Here is an 8,535-nt window from a genome sequence, read left to right as displayed (position 1 = left end):
TTAAGTTGCTCTGTGCATGAAATTTTGAAATTTCTTGATGTTCTTTTTAAATGCAGCCTGTGTTTTGAGAAGCAAATCAGTGTTGTGGTCAAATTGAGCTTTTCATTTATGACATATTCACCTTATTTTTCACGACAACAAGGGCGGCGCCATTTCGCTCATTTTGTCAACGTTCTTCCGGCCGCATAGACGATGAGCAGCTGAGGCAGTGACTGAAGGCGACGTGTTAAGCTTAAAAAGCTCACTCGAGCGCCTTTATGTTTCTTTCTTACCAATTTTAAGCCAACTGAGGAACACCCTTATCCCAAGTAATGGTTCGACTACGATGTTCCGGTAACTTTAAACCACGCCTGGTGTTGAAAAGGTGGCCAGTTTCAGGTAAGCTATCTTAGCTAACTTTGTGCTCGTTCGCCTAAAGTTATATTTGTGATGTCCGTTCTACAAATACACTTAAGATCAGTAATGTTAGTTTATAAAATGCAACTATTTGAATGGTTTAATTGTCCACCTATATTTTTATATTTACGATAGTACAACGAGATATTATAGTATTGCATTCTTACAGTAGCCCACGTGATTCCTACAAGTTACTGAGATTTCAGATGCTAGAATGTCAGTTCATTTCTCATTCAGATATTGATAATGACATATTAAACAACGTATTATTTAACACTGAAGTTAAAGGTTGTGTGTATAATGTTTCTGTCTCTTTTTAATGCATCTCTATCTTACACACTGTTCTGTTTAAGTATGGGTGCCATTTATATATTAATTCTCATGATGCAAGTTTATTTTAAATACTAACATAAAAATGTTTATGGTTATATTGTTTTCACAGATGCATTGATGTTTAGTGATGCAGTGGACAACTGTGAGGATGATGATACAATCAACATGTTCCTAAACTGTGATGCAGAAACACAATGGGAGCATCTATCCGTCTCTGACCACAACTACACTTTAAAATCACAAACATAACTCAACCTGAAGCAACCTACATCTGATATGGGAAAACAATGGTGCGGTTTCCCGGACAGGGCTTATCCTGGTCCCAGGCTAAAATGCATATTTGAGCTACAATAATTTAAAAACACCTTTTACTGACATACCTCAACATATACAGTATTAGTGCCATTGTTTTGTCACAAGATGCGCACCAGTCTTGTTTTTTTGTAGGATTTGTTTGTAAAAACTAAAATGTCCTAATATAATTAAGGCCTAGTCCTGTAAACCCTGTCCGAGAAACTGCTTCAATGTGTTGAGCTGGCACAAATGTACATATCTCTGCTGAGAAACAACCATCTTTGGTTCAGCTTTACACAGGGTTGATATTGCATCCATTACACAGTCGCCAAGCACTTTACCAGTACATACACCAACAGCTTCCAGATATACGCTTGGGATCAGCTCCTGATGACTCCGATAAAGCTGTGTCTTAATTTATTGCAGGGTGGTCTTGCTTTACCGGTTGTAAAGTTACATTAAACCTTCATATGTGATCAGATGTCATGCAGTGATATTAAACATTTACAGTGTGATCAGATGTTGTGCATTTATATTAAACATTTACAATGTGATCAGATGTTGTGCATTTATATTAAACCTTTACAATGTGATCAGATGTTGTGCATTTATATTAAATCTTTACAATGTGATCATGTTGTGCATTTATATTAAATCTTTACAATGTGATCAGATGTTACCTGTCATGCAGTTATATTAAACATTTACTATGTGATCAGATGTATCCTGCCATGCAGTTATATAAACCTTTACAGTGTGATCAGTTATTATCTGTAAGGAATTTCTTAAACCATATGTGAGCTTTAGAGATTCCACTTAAAAGGATTTTAGTCTCATGATTTGAAGGAATAAGTGTTGGCAAGTTTGCAAATGAATTCTATCATGGTACCACATAAAAACGAAATAGTTATTGGACTGGCTAAGGTGCACATTTGCTATAAAAAAAGACGAAATCACTGTGTAAATATTGGTAGACATACTTTTAATAATTTTCAATGCTGCTCCATCAACTCCTGACAGGACGAGGTAATTAAATATGCCAGGTTACTTGTCGCGGCCGCTTCATATCGTCTAACCACGAGACGATTGATGGGACAATATAAGACTATCCAATCGTCGTATGAAGTTTTAACCGTGCTCCTAATTTAAAACATTTACAGCAGTAGCGATATTTGTCATTTCACTAAAGTTATAGTGAACTACAAACAATCTTCTAACCACCAAAGTAACCACCCAATGCACTGTGCCATATTAGCAGCGGAAGTCGGTTGACAAAATGCGGAAGAGCGAAGAATTAAAAAGGGGCGTGGCGGAATAAGGTGAATAGACCAATTTAGAGTAGACGTCACAGTTACGTCACTGCAAGCTGCGCGCGCAATGCGGTTGCAGAAAAACAGTGGAAATGAATTAGACACGAGTGAAAAGAGCAAGATAACTCACTGGAAAATGTCCTGGTGTGCTGTTAAGTGTCAGAATAAGAATGCTAAAAAAGATGGCTTTCATTTTTATAGAATACCATCGTCAAAGACATCATTTGAAGATAAACATAGGTGTTTATGATTACAATAAGCCCTTAAACGGACAGAATGGAGCAAGGAAATCATCTGGAAATCTTTTAATAATTAGAATAGAAAATAAGTAGAGAAGATGTCCGGTGTTCTGTCGAAGTCTGTTCCCTCCATGTGTTTCTTATAGCGTTTTTATCATGTTACAATTATAATTTATTAAGGAAGAAATAATAGAAAACAGGAAAATTATGAAATATTTAATAAACGCTATTATATATAATACATGATAGTATTGCTTTTACATGTACTTTAGCGATTCAGACTGTAAAATATTTGATTTAGCAAAAAAGAACAATACATATACATTACATACATGCATATCAGTAGCCAAGCCATTTAAACTTTTTATCTATCTAAAAAAAAAACGTGATGTGATTAAAACGCTATAAGAAACATTGCACTAAAGGGAAACATAAAGGAATCAGACTTCGACAGAACACCGGATCCATAAAAATCACGGTTTAATGCTAAAACACTTCACAACCCTACTGCGGAGCAGTCACTTTCTGCAACCAGTTTGGCTCCGCCCACAAATAAACGTCATCTCTGTTTGCAAACACGAAATTGGTCTATAGGATAAACCTAAGATATTTCTTTCATTAAAACTTTTTGAACAGATTATTATTCATTCAGATTATGAATGAACTCAATGGCATGTCTCTGATTTAAGATGGTTCAGAGTGCTGCTGTGTTGAGATGCAGAGGTAGATTTGATCACGCCCATCCTCATCTCACTAAATTTACCTAGACTTATCTTTACATTTAAAATACTTGTTTTTAAACACTACAAATCATGTCCTCATTATATTTCAAAAGCACCATAATCTTCCTATAGTAGGTGTTTGAGATCTTGTGACCTCCTCACTGTTCTGAGGACACGTCCATTGCAGGGGTGATCGAGCCTGTTACTGCTCCTAATCTATGGGGAAAACCTTCACTGATTTTCATATCAGGTCAACCTAATATTTAAATTTTTGACATGTGATAATAAGTTGACATAACATCTAAAACATGTAAAAATTGTTTAACTTAATTTGTCGATTTAAAGTAACATAAAAATATGTTAATTTGACAAAAAAATCAGCATTTTTTTACAGTGTACAAATATCTGTCACAACTGCATCTTCTTTACAAAGTTTTAAGTAGCGCTTAAAATCACCTATCAATAGCTTTCAGTTGGCTAATGTCAGTATTGTATTGTTTTTTGGTATGTCTTGAGTGTAGTTTTATTAAAGCACTTTGGGTCAATCTTGAGTGTGGTATGTGCTTTGTAATTAAAAAGAACAAGAAAGAAAGAACGAAAGACAAATAAAAACCTTTACATTCCTTTTGCTTTTATAGATAGATAATTCCATAAGCATTAACATTCAGAAAGAGATTAAGCGTGTTCGACTTCATGCGGCACCGCAAGAATCGACAAACCTATGACGTCAAAGTACCGCGAGAGCGATTTGCGAAATCATACGGAGGAGTCTGCTTTTAAATTGCTCTCGCGGAACTTTGACGTCATCCGGCTGTCGATTCTTGCGGCGCCGCATGAAGTCGAACAAGCCTGTACAGTATGGAAGCTTGTTACAGGTTAACGGCGATCGACTTCTGTCCTCTGATTCGAGGTTCGGGATATGACTGAAGTGTTTCGTCATAGACGTGCTGTACATTGATTGGGCGTTTTAAGGTGTCAATCACAGATGTACACACCCTTTTATAATGCAGCATGGAGAAGAGTTCGTAACAAAATGACGGCTTCGCAGTGGAATATAGTCTTAATATCAATCTAGAACAAACGATCAGCGATCATTGTCGAATGGGTATGTATGTTATGTTGTATTCACAGTGCTTCACGGTCAGTGAGTGGCGTTTTTAAGTAAATCGCTCAGAAAATGTGTGCTGAAGGCTCGCGAGCACATGAAGGCTCGCGAGCACATTGCAGCAGTATGAACGCCACGCTAGCATTTTGAGGAGGCTTCTGTCAGGAAACGTCGCGTTTCAGCCGCGAACATCCAGCAAACATCAATCAGTAAACGTCCAGTAAACATCGAGAAGACGTGCCGCAAGCATTGACTTTATTAGCAGTGTATGACTTACAGAGATCAGTGGTGAAAGCTAATGAAGATGCTAACGCAGCTCTTAGCTCGTGTCCAGCTGTCTCTATGTGAATTTAATCATGCGCGTGTTTGTGTAGTGTTGATACGTAACCCATCATCGTAATTTTGTTGAAAATGACTTGTGTTAGTGATGCATCGCAAGTGTTTTGTGAGTTTCTTTAAATGAAATCATCAGACAGTATGTGTCTGTGTTTAAAATCTTTGCGCAATGGTGAAAGTTGACATATCTTTAAAAAAAAACACACACAGGACCTCCCTATATCTCATGACAATACAACTCTTAGTCTGTATTAAAGGTGCCAAATAATGTAGGTATGATGACAAAATTTTCAAAAACACCAAAGCAAAACAATTATCACATGGCTAGACAGAGCAAACATTCCCATTTACAGAAGATACCTGGATTGTAAAAATACATTGAGGATTGAGAACGTTATGATAAAAAGTTATATATGAAGAGTTTGGTTCCAAAACGCAATAAATCCATTTTGACTAATTTCGGTAAACATGTTTTCTATACCAAGAAAGTGACGAGGTGAAAAACACTATTTTCTGTTAGCTACAAACTTTCACATAGCATCTTTAGGTTATAAAACATAAAAAAATTCAAATCCATAACTTGATTTTGAAAGATTTATTATAAAAACGAATAAATGTTTCCACAAAATACAATAAATCCATCCAAGTTTTTTCTTCAAAAAATCTATTAAATCAATATATAAATTTGCATTAATCTTGGCCATGTTATATTCATTTAGTTGAACAGTGGTATACACTGATAAAAAAAATAAACATTAATGGCATTAACCAAAACACTTACTTTGTCATATAGGGGTAGTTTCCCAGACAGGTCACAGGCTGGATACGTCATCAAGCCTGGTTTATTTAAATCAACTGAGCATTACATTCGCAAGTCATACGCATATTACATCAATTTACAATTAACTAAGAATAATTGTCAGCTTTATAATTGTTAATATTCTGAAATAAGACTGTCTTGATGACGTATACCGCCTACACATGCAACCTCCGGAGGCTTCAGCTATCGGCCAGCGTGAGTGTAGAGTGAAAGCGCGAAAGGCGGAGCTTGAATTTCAGGAATGTCCCTCGTCGGCGAATGTATTTCAAAGATGGAGGCACAACATGGATTCAGCCAGAGAGCGCTTCGACGGTATGCATTTTAAATAGCAGATTCTACACTTACGAGAATACTTTGATTAGTGGGTGGGAAGTAATTACACATGAATGAGCACATACTTTTGAAAGAAAACATGGGTTTTTGTTAAGAATTAACTCAATAAAGTACACAGTAGAGCTTTAAGTTGCAAGGTCATCACGCGTATGCTGTTCACAGGCGCATATACACGGACGTAGGGCCCTATTTTTTCCCAAATTCCGTTTTATTTTTTCCCAAATTCCGTTTTCTCCGTTTTAATTTTTGCAAATTCCGTTTTATCGGTTTAATTTTTGGCAATTATATTTTTTACCCTTTACTGTTATTATTTTAGTCATAAAATGAGTGTGCCTTTAATGTTAATGATTAAAATGTTAATGATTTGGGGAAAAACTGGATAACAGGATTACTTAATGACTATAAAAGATGCATTTACACCCGCACATACACATGCACACGCGCGCTCGTGCACACACACAACTCAATTCAATGCATTGTTTAGTGTTGTTGCAGGAGGCTACAACAAGGTGTCAAAGCAGTGGTGGCTTCAGAAGTGCCTTAAACACATCGGTCCAGCGGAACGCGATCCATATTTTATACACAATCGCTTGAAATGCATATAACTTTACAAACATACACAGTAGGGCTGCACGATTACAGGAAAAATGATGATCACGATTGTTTTGCTCAAACTTTTGATCACGATTAAAAATACGATCATTCTTTTAGTGAAGAACTTTTATTTACTTCAGTATTTTTATTACACTTTACAGCCATGTATAAAATATTATATACATTTTATAGGCCTATATTATAAAATATTTTATTGTTTTGTAATATCCACAGCTCCCAATCTCTTAGATCTTTTTAAAACATTTAAAATAATTCTGCAAAATTCCACATAGATTTTGCAAAAGAAATCCGCAGAAATAACAAAAATAACTCCTTACACAGATTCCTTGCTGTACTACTATTGCAGCAATTAAAGCAGTTTAGTTTTAACTGTCAAAATTATAAAATCTTATATTATATATTATCTTTTATTTATTTTAGAGCCTTTTTTGTTTGTTAAATTAAGGTTTTTTGATAATGGCCAAGCGGTTAGCGGCCGACAGCTAACGTCATGTTGACGACTTGTTTGATCAAATGAGCCTCTCATATCAACACTTTACTTGCCTACAATAACATCTATATAAAATATATATTTTCAGCATATAACAATGTTAGTTTAAATGTTTATTATTAACACACTATTTTTAAAAAAGCGGAGGGAGGCTGCTCTGTTGCTCGCAGTCGCGGTGGGGTGCAGAAAAATAATGAATCAAAACAAAACGAAATAAACATGAAACGAAATAAACATGCAGGTTGCCTTACCCTACACATTCGCTATGCATCAGTCTTTTATAAAGTATGCGCAGTATTTAAGGTTTTAATTCAGTTCTCCATATTCCCCGATGTGCTGAATGTTCTGCCGCTGGCATAGACTCTAAACATGGTTGCAACAGGTGCATTGTAAATGTGCGTAGTGGACTCGTGCGATATGTTAAATGTATATCTTTTACAATTTATCAATGTCTCAACGTTTCTTTTAATTAAATTAAAATATAAAAAGGTGGATAAGCCTAAAAATCCAGATGCCTGTGATGTTAAAATTGGTCCGAAACCCAACCGAGGGGCGTAAAATGCTGAAATGCAGGGCTCTAATATATATTTATATCAAATTAGAATTAAACTGAAATAAAAACAAAAAAAATTTGAATAAAAAAATGCCTATGATATGCCTTTTATGTGGCAATAATTTTTTTAAACCCCTTGCTGCTCACGGTGCTTATTGGACACATATCCTTGGCTAACTTGCATGATACGCGATTTGTTATTGTTGTCTGTGTCGTGGATGTCGGGGATTTTTTTATGATTGCGGCTTGTGTCTTCATCTTTTGAAACTCTTGATATTTCACGCTTGTACGGAACAGGAGCACAGTTTGCACAAGACTCGTAACGTTTACTCTGACTCTGCCCATAACAAACACATTGCTTGATTCTAGACCGTCTGCTTTGCGTTTGGTCTTTGCACATTAATCGCGACGATTGTCATTAATTAATCGTGGGGCACGCATATCGTTATCATGATAAAAATACGATTAATCGTGCAGCCCTAAGGTAGCCTAACATTTTTCTAACAAACAAACATTCCCGTATCAGAAATTAGCAGCACAGTAATTACTGACAACGTAAAGGGTAGGCCATTTAAATAAACAACGAAAATAAATGAACAAAGTTCAACAAACTGTAATAAAACGGTAGCATACTTTCAAAATCAAGTTTATTTACTAACACTTACACAATCCAATATGTTTTCTTCATCAGTAGAACAATAAAGAAGATATTTGCAGAAACCCCAGTGCTCCGTCATGCAAGTCAACCGATCCGCCATTTTTAGAGCTAAAGCTTATATATCCAATACAAAAGTAATCCCCCGTAACTCTGTGTGACATATTGACATCTTGTGAAGCAAATCAATCAGTTTTTGCAAGAAACTGGACGTTATTTACCACACTATTATCGGAATGCCAAAGCAGGAAGCGTGGATGTTGGGCCAAATTCCTTTATCCTCTGTAAGCTGGCATTTAAAAGCTAAAATTACGTTATTTTACTAACCCAATGA

The 8,535-nt window shown here is 35.8% G+C and overlaps 1 protein-coding gene and 1 long non-coding RNA gene across 2 annotated transcripts in view; both read left to right on the top strand.

The window, feature by feature from the left end:
* The first annotated feature begins 108 nt into the window (after positions 1-108).
* On the top strand, positions 109-1,743 carry LOC135770117 (uncharacterized). Its single transcript, XR_010542554.2, has 2 exons — positions 109-378; positions 839-1,743. It is a non-coding gene; the product is annotated as an uncharacterized lncRNA (long non-coding RNA).
* A 2,512-nt stretch (positions 1,744-4,255) lies between these two features.
* The window catches only part of usp36 (ubiquitin specific peptidase 36), a 136,562-nt gene continuing 132,282 nt past the window's right edge, over positions 4,256-8,535 (top strand). Inside the window, exon 1 of the mRNA XM_065249936.2 lies at positions 4,256-4,399. The gene's annotated coding sequence lies outside the window, so the exon portion shown is untranslated. The remainder of the gene's footprint in view (positions 4,400-8,535) is intronic.

Source organism: Paramisgurnus dabryanus, chromosome 3 (genome assembly GCF_030506205.2).
Source record: "Paramisgurnus dabryanus chromosome 3, PD_genome_1.1, whole genome shotgun sequence".
NCBI lineage: Eukaryota > Metazoa > Chordata > Actinopteri > Cypriniformes > Cobitidae > Paramisgurnus > Paramisgurnus dabryanus.
This window is presented reverse-complemented; position numbering and strand designations above follow the sequence as displayed.